Here is an 11079-nt window from a genome sequence, read left to right on the forward strand (position 1 = left end):
CGAAGTATTATTGCCGAATAAAACTGTTCATGTAAACATGGAAAAATACACAAAGACACACACACACACACACACGCATGCATGCATTCATACAATCACAAGTCAGAAATCTGCATACAACTCTGTAGCTCATGACGGTAAAGAATAGCCTCCTTTCTCCTCCATTCTTGCTTGTTTCTCTTTCCCTGCAGCTCTTTTGCTCCCCCTGGTGGTGATCTCACACCCCGTTAGTCAAAGCGCGCTGCCCTTGGACTGCGAGGACATCTACCAGAATGGGTCCAAGCACAACAGGGTTTACACCATCTACCCAACGACGGACGACAAACCCGTGGAGGTGTACTGTGACATGAGGTGTACAGAGGACGAGAATCACGAAGACGGACAGTGGACGGTCAGTAGGCTACCTGTCTGTATGTCAATGGACTGTAAAGTATAGATAAAAGCCTACCTTACGGTCAGTAAACCTTTCAAGCCTATTAATAGACTGAAAATGTAAAAAAAAAATGCACACATAACACAAACAAAAAAACACACACACGACACACACACACATACAAAAAGAGAAAAGTAACATGCAGAAATGACAATGAATTCATGTTGCACCAACAAGGTTAAGTTTAAATCAAGGTTTAATCAACCTAATAAATACATCAAAGTAAAATGAGTGATTGCATAGGTAGGCCTATGGTAGGCTACGTGACCGCAGTAGGCCTGGCATCCCCTAAGGCCTAGGCTACCTCGCAAACTGCTTTTGCCACCTTAGTTCCCAGGTGGTCCCGAGTTAGTGGATGCCTAATTATGCTGGGTGCAAAATCATCAGATGCTCCTCTCAGAGTAACCTCTTTGTGAACCAAAGTTATTTAAAGTGTTTGCGATTTCTGCATAAGACATGTCCTTTTTAACCATCTCTTCTATATCCCTCGCAACACTTCCCAAGGCCGCCATATCTAACAGGTATTTTTACCAAGTTAGCCTAAGACTATGATGCGAGCTTCTAGGGCCTCCTCAGATTAGCCTAAGAATAGGCTTCATTGAATAATGATCGTCATGATAATGAGCTGTTTTGACCCACAACCCACAGTCAGGCACAAACAACAGGTCTTGTTTTCACATGTTGCCTGATAGATGTCACGTACATTATTCTGAGAAACTGCTCATGTGACTATTTTGTCATCTCTCATCCCAGATAGCAACCACCAGTGTCTTGCCTATAGTCACAACAAAAGCTGAAATATAAGATATGTTTTGTTTGAGCAATAAAAAAATGCACACAGCACAATATTTGTTAAAATTATACAGATCAATTGGGTTCAGATTCAGAATGTGTATGTGTGTATGTGTGTATGTGTGTGTGTGTGTGTGTTTGTTATACAGATCAATTGTGTTCAGACTCAGAACGTGTGTGTACGTGTGTGTGTGTGTGTGTATGTGTGTGTGTGTTTATTGCAGCATTACGACAGATAACGTAATAACTTCTGCATCAGGCATATCTAAGTCATTTTTGCACTGCTGCAAGGCATTCATATGAGGCAATTACACATTTTCTCCACACCCTCAACTGTTATTGATTTCCTATAGCGTCCCTTGCTATCTACTAATATTTCCCAGCTGCAACTGGTAGAAAGTGCAGAGTGATCAGCTAATAGTCATCTGTAGCCATAATGAGTTATTGGCAGGCCTTCTAGGGTGGGCGTTGTTGGGGTTGTGTTGCAGATTTCCTGTCTGTGCGCTTTATGTCGGTTTGTTACTTCATTTCGCACACATCATTTCATCTGATCTCTCTGATCTCAACCAATCACTGAGCAGCTGGCCTTTAAAGGTGACGCTCATTTACGATAGCACGTCAATTCCTCGTCACTCTCTGAACTGCAGTTCTTCTAGTCATGCCAGGCCCTGGTGTAACATTGGTTATCCTTTTAGGTAAGTGACATTTTGTATTCTATTCTTGCTTGTGTGTCTCAATTCATTGCAATGTTCAACGCTAGGTACCTTTTGGGCGTTTCAGGCGTTATGCCATTCTCTTTGAGAGCGTTTGAGACAGAAGTGGATGTAAGAGTTTGGCCAGGAGACAATGTCACTCTGTACTGTGACCAGGTTTGGACCGTAGGTTCAGAAATCTACTGGCACAGAATTAATTGTTTTCAGCATAGACACCCTTCCTTTAGAAAGACAGCTCTACAACTCAGTTGGAACAAAGACTCCCACCACATGCCTAAGTGGAACTCCTCGAGCCAATCCCACGACCTCCTCATTCAGAACATCACTGAATCGGACCTGGGACTGTACTAATGTTCAGTTGGCGTCAGACAACTGGTTGATGCAACTCAGCTTTTGCGAAATATAATCTACAAGCTGTCATTTGAAGGTAAGGCAATTTGTCCTACTACAATATTCTATTATAATATTCATTGAAATCATTCACAGCGTTTAAACGGGACAGCCTACCTAATGAATACATTCCAGTACCATCCAATTTTTGCCGCGTTACTAAAGTTCAGTTGAAAGGGTTATAATTTTATCATTTTCTTCCTCTTCTTCTTTTTCTTCTTAGTATTAGTAGTAGTAGTAGTAGTAGTAGTAGTAGTAGTAGTCATAGTCGTAGTCGTAGTAATAGTAGTCGTAGTATTGTTGTTGATGTTCTTATTGTTCTTATTATTAGTTGTAGCCTAGTATATGTGATGCATGCTTTCCATACTGATTGATGCATGGTTTGTATAGATCTCCCACCCAGCCAGCCTCCCCCAGTCCCCCTCCCCCAGCTCCACTCCGTGCTGGGTGCTGTTGGCCAGTCTGTGTCCTCTGTGTGCAGTGGTCTCCATAGTCACCTCCCTGAGCTGTGCTTACTGCCTCTGGTTCAACCCAGGTACAGCTTTAAACTGATCAACTCGAAAAACTGTGTCAACGTCCATGTGAATTATGACCTCTGTTAGGTAGCCGTCTGTCTGGAACACGAAGTGTTGTTGCTTGCTGTGGCTATATTGTCTGTCCCTATCAAATACACCATAATTAAATAATTCATGCCGATGTGAATTATGACCTCTGTTAAAAGTATGAAGTGGTCTGTCTGGAACACAACAAATGTTGTTGTTTGTTTCTCACAGTAAATGTAACACTGAAATAGCAAATAAAATTAAAAATAAAATGACATTAGGTTAGATTGAAAATTAAAAAGTGGATTTTTGTCTCTTCAGGAATTCACATGAAGGTAGAAGACCTGAAGGGAAAGATATTTCAGGTATTCTCCAACATTGTTTGACATTGTGACATTTGACACACACACACACACACACACACACACATATATGTATGTATACAATGGTATATGAGAAGATTGTAACTTCTGTTATAGGAATAATCCCAAATCGGTGCATCAATGTACTATTCTGTCAAGTACGAGACAGGAGAACCAGATGCGTTTCACGAACACCAGAAGGTTATCTTTATTAAATAAGGGGAAGTGGAGAGTGAGAGTCAGAGTGGAGGCAGTGAATCCAGTGGCTGGAGTGGGGTCTGTGAGAGGCTGAGTGGAGGCAGTGAATCCAGTGGCTGGAGTGGGGTCTGTGAGAGTCAGAGTGGAGGCAGTGAATCCAGTGGCTGGAGTGGGGTCCGTGAGAGGCTGAGTGGAGCGAGAGACCCCAGTGGCTGGAGTGGTTTCCGTGAGAGGCTGAGTGGAGCGAGCAGCAGCAGACACCAGCACAGGCTGGGGCTGGGGTTGGCAGGCACAGGCAGAGTGTTCTGAGAGGGGTAGAGGCACAGAAGCGAAGATACAGAAATCTTGAAAACAGTGAAAACAGGTCTGGTTACCAGGAGCGGGAACGAACAGGAACACGCTGAATCGCAGACGAACTGACACTGAATGTCTGGAGAACTGTGCCTTAAGTACACACACACACACACACACACACACACACACATACACACAGCAGCTGGTAACAAGGTCCAGGTGGCAGTGATTAGGAGCAATGAACAGGGGTGAGCTTCCTGATAGGTTAGAGTGTGAGTGTGAGGGGGGTGTGGCAACAGGCAGAGTGAGGTGGAATAATATCCAATTAGTGGAGCAGGGAGCAGACTCATGACAGAACCCCCCCCCCTCAAGGGACGGCCCCAGAAGTCCCAAGAACAGAGTCACCAAGTAGGGCGGGTGGAGGGGGGGAACCGGAGGAGGGTCAGAATTCCGCTGACCTGTCAGTGTCCATGGCCTCATCCCCAGAGGGCACTGGTTCCATCACATCATCGCTGGTGGAGAATTCATCATCCGACGGCACTGGATCGGGTTCAGAGTCAGGGTCAGGGGCAGGCACAGGCACAGGATTGGGTTCAGAGTCCGGCGTAGACACAGGATTGGGCGGAGGACAAGCCGGCTGGACAGACCCACGTCGGGAACCCCTTGGTCGACCCTTCCGGGTGGAAGGCTCATCAGGAGCCGGACAGCTGACGGGCTGATGACCTTCAGTATGGGAAATGGGCCAATGTATCTGGGCGCCAGCTTACGTGATTCCACCCGGAGTGGCAGGTCCCGGGCTGAGAGCCATACCTTCTGGCCCACTCGGTACATAGGGGCTGGGGTCCTTCGTCGGTTGGCCCCAATAGCGTAACTGGCAACAGACTTGAGGAGGGTTGCACGAGCTTGGGACCAGATCCGGCGACAGCGACGGACGCAGGCAAGGGCAGAAGGGCAAGAAGCGTCTTTCTCCTGAGAGTTGAACAGAGGTGGTTGGTAGCCAAAGACACAGTGGAAGGGAGACAGGCCAGTGGTAGAACTTGGGAGAGAGTTGTGGGCATATTCCACCCACAGCAGATGTTGAGCCCATGACCGAGGGTTGCGTGAAGCCATGCAACGAAGGGATTTTTCCAGTTCCTGGTTGAGTCGCTCTGACTGCCCATTAGACTGAGGGTGAAAGCCTGATTCCTGACTCGCAGTGGCCCCCAGGAGACGGCAGAACTCCTTCCAGAAGGAAGACGCAAACTGCAGACCCCGGTCAGATACAACATCCTTAGGCAGCCCGTGAACCCGGAACACCGGCTCCATGACCACCTGAGCAGTCTCCTTAGCAGAGGGCAACCTTGGCAGTGGGACAAAGTGGGCCATCTTGCTGAACCGGTCCACGATTGGGAGGATGACAGTGTTTCCGTCAGATGGAGGGAGTCCGGTGACAAAATCCAGAGACAGGTGGGACCAGGGTCGCTTGGGGACTGGCAGGGGGTGGAGTAAACCAGCTGGGGGACGGCTGGTGGTCTTGTTCTGGTTACAGGTGGGGCAGGCGCTCACGAAGTCTCGGACATCTCTCCTCAGTGATGACCACCAGAGCCGCTTGGAGAGCAGATGAATGGTGCGCGTGATGCCAGGATGACAAGCAAGGTGAGTCATGACCCCACTGGATCACCTGAGACCTCAGATTTCCAGGAACAAAGAGACGGTCAGTGGGGCAAGTGCTGGGGCCAGGGGTAGCCGCTCTAACCTGCTCCTCAATGTCCCAGGTCAGAGTAGCAACTACACAGGAGTTCGGGAGAATGGGCTTGGGTTCCTCCACTGGTGCTTCGGCCTTCTGGAACACACGGGAGAGGGCATCGGGCTTTGCGTTGCGTGAAACAGGGCGGTAAGAGAGGATGAAATTGAACCGTGCGAAAAAGAGGGAACACCGGGACTGACGTGAGTTCAACCTCCTGGCTGTTCGTATATACTCCAGATTCTTATGGTCCGTCCAGACCAGAAACGGAACAGTTGAGCCCTCAAGCCAGTGTCACCATTCCTCCAGAGCAAGCTTCACAGCCAGTAGCTCGCGGTTCCCAATGTCATAATTTTTGTTCTGCCGGGGACAGTCTGCGGGAGTAGAAAGCACATGGATGTAGCTTGCCATCTGATGCTGCACGCTGGGAGAGTACCACCCCGACCCCCATGTCTGATGCATCCACCTCCACCACAAACTGTCGCTCAGGGTCAGGCATTTGGAGAATGGGAGCAGAGGTGAAGCGTGCCTTCAATGTCTCGAATGCCGTGTCTGCTGCTGGATTCCATCTGAACGGAACCTTAGTGCTGGTGAGAGCGGTGAGGGGGGATTCCACTGTGCTGTAATTTCGGACAAACCTCCTGTAGAAGTTGGCGAAGCCGAAAAATTGTTGCAACTTCTTGCGATTCTCCGGTACGGGCCAGGATGTGACTGCCGTCACCTTTGCAGGGTCCATCTGAATTCTCCCCTCTGCCACTATGTATCCCCGGAATGACGTAGATTGGGCGTGGAACTCACATTTCTCAGCCTTGACAAAAAGAGAGTTTTCAAGGAGACGGCGCAGGACTAGTTGGACGTGATCAATGTGTTCAGACATGGTTTTAGAAAAAAATCAAAATGTCATCTAAATAAACAAATACAAAAATGTTGAGCATGTCTCGCAGAATGTCATTCACCAGAGCCTGGAACACTGCGGGGGCATTGGTGAGGTCAAAAGGCATGACCAGGTACTCATAGTGTCCGGTTGGTGTGTTGAATACCGTCTTCCACTCATCGCCCTCCCTTATGCGAACCAGGTGATATGAGTTTCTAAGGTCTAGCTTGGTAAACACGGTGGCACCCTGGAGAAGCTCAAAGGCAGAAGACATGAGTGGCAGAGGGTAGCGGGTCTTGACAGTGATATCGTTCAGTCCACGGTAGTCTATGCATGGGCGGAGTGAGCCGTCCTTTTTCCCCAACAAAGAAGAATCCAGCTCCAGCAGGTGAGGATGATGGACGGATTATCCCAGCAGCTAGGGAGTCATTAATGTATTCCATGGCCTTTCTCTCTGGTGCAGACAAGGACTACAGACGACCCTTTGGTGGTGCGTTGCCAGGCAGAAGGTCTATGGCGCAGTCATATGGCCGGTGAGGGGGCAGAGAGGTGGCTTTGGACTTATTAAAGACATCTCGGAGACCATGGTAACAGGCAGGCACGTTGGAAATGTCTGGGACAGGGTAGGTAGTCTTAGGGTTGATGGGCACGACAGCCTCCTTCAAGCAGGTCAGGTGGCATCTCCTGCCCCACTCTCGTACCAATCCCATCTCCCAGTCAAAGTGGGGGTTGTGTTGGCGCAGCCAAGGATAGCTCAGAATGAGAGGTTGACCAGGTGAGTGCAGAAGATAGAACTGGATAGACTCTTGGTGATTCCCGGAAAGTACCGGGGCTGAGATGTGGGTCACTATGCCGAGTGGGTGTCCATCCAGAGCTCGTGCAGGAACAGGTGGGGACAAGTGGTGGCGTCCCATGCCCAGCTGCCGGGCAAGCTCCACGTCCATGATGTTTGCCTCAGCTCCAGAGTTTACAAGGGCGGCCAGTGTATGGGTGGTGTTGGTTAGCAGAAGGCGGATCTGGAGCAAGGGCTTACGAATGGGGGGAGGCTGGAGACACGTTGAGCTCACTCGGATCTCCCCTACACCCGGTGAGCTCTGGCTTTTGCTGGGCAGGAGGCAACTCGATGGCCCTCACCCCCACAGTACAGACACAGGTTGGATGTAAAGCGCCGCTGACGCTCTTTAGGAGTGAGGGTAGCACGGCCAATCTCCATGGGCTCGGGCTGGCTTGACTGGATTTGAGCAGCGGCTGGGCAGGACAGGGGAACAGACGATGTGCTCCGACCACGGGTGGCTGGCTGGCTCTGGCGTCCCTTCTCTCGCCTCCGGGTCTGAATCCGGCAGGCAATGCGGACCGTGAGGGCAATGGCTTCATGTGCTGGGCAAATCATGGGAGACAAGCTCATCCTTGATGTAATCCGCCAGGCTGTGATAAAGGAGTCCACCACGGCCTCCATATTCCAGGAGCTGCGCCTCTGTCCGATTACCTTGACGGAGGGTCATGAGTGCAAGGGATGCTTCAGAGGTGGAAGAGCCCAGGTCGAACACCTTGATCATCTCCTCTGCAAACGCATTGAAGGTGGTACAGGCTGGTGTTTGCTTCTCAAACTCAGCCGTTCCCCAGAGCCGAGCTCGACCGGTCAGGTGGGTGATTACATATCCGACTCTGGCCCCCTCTGTAGCGAAGGTCCAGGGTTGCAGCGAGAATTGGACTCTGCAGCTTGTCAAGAATGCTCGTACCCGTTTTGGGTTGCCATCAAATCGTTCGGGGTTTCCGATCTTGGGTTACGGGGCGACAGGAGCTGAGGACGGTGCCGCCGGGGCGTCGGGGGCTGAAGCGTTGGGAACTGGAGCATTAGGCTCTTAAAAGAGTGGTGCGGTGGAAGCAGACGGAGTTGCCGGGATGGTGAGTGCCTGGATCACCTGGGCCAGCTGCTGTTGATGTTGCTGGAGTTGTTGTTGGAGCTGATTGCTGATCTGGATCAAAGATGCAATGTCCCCAGACATCCGGGTGACTTCCCCTTCTGCATGTTCAAGACGGACCAGGGCAGAGGGTTTGTGCGCTGGTTCCATGATGGTCTGTTCGTACTGTCAAGTACGAGACAGGCGAACCAGATGCGTTTCACGAACACCAGAAGGTTATCTTTATTAAATAAGGGGAAAGGGGAAGTGGAGAGTGAGAGTCAGAGTGGAGGCAGTGAATCCAGTGGCTGGAGTGGGGTCTGTGAGAGGCTGAGTGGAGTGAGAGACCCCAGTGGCTGGAGTGGTGTCCGTGAGAGGCTGAGTGGAGCGAGCAGCAGCAGACACCAGCACAGACAGAGTGTTCTGAGAGGGGTAGAGGCACAGAAGCGAAGATACAAAAATCTTGAAAACAGTGAAAACAGGTCTGGTTACCAGGAGCGGGAAGATGGTCGTTGTATGGTTGAACAGGTCGGGTCAAACAGGTAGGAATCAGCACGGAGATCAGTTGAGGAAGGCCAACGAACAGGAACACGCTGAATCGCAGACGAACTGACACTGAATGTCTGGAGACCTGTGCCTTAAGTACACACACACACACAGCAGCTGGTAACAAGGTGCAGGTGGCAGTGATTAGGAGCAATGAACAGGTGAGCTTCCTGATAGGTTAGAGTGTGAGTGTGAGGGGGGTGTGGCAACAGGCAGAGTGAGGTGGAATAATATCCAATTAGTGGAGCAGGGAGCAGACTCATGACATATTCTGTCTCCTGTAAACTTGTCTCTTTGTTTTTATGAAAGGCGGTCTCCACTAAAGAGCACCAGTGCCTGGCTTCCCTCCAAGGTGAGGCCTGTCTGCATACTGAGGTCACCTACAGACAACTGTGAACCCCATCAGGACTTCTGCCCCGTTTTACATTTTTGACATTAGTGTTTGATTATGTGGGTCTCATTGCAAAGGAGTGTGTCTTATGCTTATGCATTTTTATTATTCATCGATAAATGTCCAGTCTAACAATAAAAAATACTATATGGATGTAGTGTATGTCAGTGTCAATGCCAATTTATTTCTACAGCATATATAACAAACAACAACAGTTGGCCAAAGTGCTGTAAAAATAAAATAAAATAAAAGAATAGTACAATTATAGTATAAAAATAATAGTAATAACAATAATGTACTGTATGGATATAAAATAAATAAATATACGATACGGAAATAAGTCAACCATTATTATACTGTAAACTCGAATAGTCAAAATATTTGTGGGAACTACTTGCCTGAAGGCTTTTAATTTATTCACTGAATCAATTTAAGCTAAAACAAATATGTGATTGAAATACCAGCAACACTCAAATATTCGTACCTAAAGTGACTTAAAGCAATTACTGTAAGTAAAAAATATCAATTAAATCATTCAGTCATAAAGTTGTAATAATTGTACACATAAAGTGTTTTTTAACACTTTGAGCGTTGAGTGTCTATTAACTATGTTTCATACCTGATAGCTGGGATGCACTAGTCACTTCATCAAGTTAAGAATATAAACACAGTCAGAACACCCTCCCTATTTCTGACACTCCTTTTGACATGTTCTCTGATCTCATGAGAGTATCTGATCATCTGGCCCCCTATATACATGCTCGGCCCAGCCTAAAGATGAAAACCACATCCCTTCTGAGCCTGCTGCACCTGCACAAACACACACACACACACACACACACACACAAACACACTCACACACACACACACACACACACACACATACACACACAAGGCCGCTTTACACATACACACACACATATTTTAAGGAATAACATTTATTTATTTACATGATTCATTCACAAAGAAAATTGATGTCCTTAAAAGTTGGATTTTTACTCATTTTTTTCTTAACTTATGCACAGCACTATATATATATATATATATATATATATATATATATATATATATATATATGTGTGTGTGTGTGTGTGTCTGTATGTATATATATATATAAAACAAATATACTATTATACACATACATACACATACATTTACATATATATACATATACACACATCTACAAATCAGAAGGCACACAACCCGATCTGCACGCATGTGGAAGCAGGAGGTGCGAGGCAGCTAGGGCGATTGTGGGTTTCCTGTTTATTTTCGCCCTCTCGTTTGAGCCTCACTGGTTACTGCATGCTGTCTGAAAAGCCTGCGGATGCACACTCTCGACTAATGAGCCCCTTCAGCAGCCCCCTGTAAAATGCACACACACACACGACCACACACACACACACACACACACACACACACACACACACACACACTCTTTTTCTATAATGTTGTTGCACCTTGCACACTCTATAGCTCACCAACTACCACCAACTGCACAAACTATGCTTGCTAAACTTGCTTTGTTATGGTTGTGCCTTGTACACACAATTTGTTATTATGGAAATAATATGTTATATTATTTTAATATGAAAGACCATGGTTGCATTTTGCACACTCTTTGTTCATTATGCTTGTCTGTTTCTTCATCATGGCTGTGCACCATGTGTACAGTATTTGTAGAAATCTGTTTATTCTTCCAATAGCTAATTGTCTTAATTAGCTGTTCATTTTTCTAATAGCGTATTGTCTTAATTAGCTGTTCATTCTTACAATAGCTTTTTGTCTTAATTAGTTGTTTATTCTTACAATAGCATATTGTCTCAATTAGTTGTTTATTCTTCCAATAGTGTATTGTCTTAATTAGCTGTTCATTCTTACAATAGCTTTTTGTCTTAATTAGCTGTTCATTCTTCCAAT

General features: G+C 47.3%; 1 protein-coding gene and 1 long non-coding RNA gene across 2 annotated transcripts in view; one reads left to right on the forward strand and one right to left on the reverse strand.

Annotated features, from left to right (window-relative positions):
* LOC121718035 (NACHT, LRR and PYD domains-containing protein 12-like) overlaps nt 1-11079 on the reverse strand; it is a 1225568-nt gene that overhangs the window by 717303 nt on the left and 497186 nt on the right. The window lies entirely within an intron of this gene.
* Nucleotides 1610-9242, forward strand: LOC121718124. Its single transcript, XR_006033862.1, has 3 exons — nt 1610-2365; nt 2719-2863; nt 9121-9242. It is a non-coding gene; the product is annotated as an uncharacterized LOC121718124 (long non-coding RNA).

This window comes from Alosa sapidissima, chromosome 9 (genome assembly GCF_018492685.1).
Source record: "Alosa sapidissima isolate fAloSap1 chromosome 9, fAloSap1.pri, whole genome shotgun sequence".
Taxonomy (NCBI): domain Eukaryota; kingdom Metazoa; phylum Chordata; class Actinopteri; order Clupeiformes; family Clupeidae; genus Alosa; species Alosa sapidissima.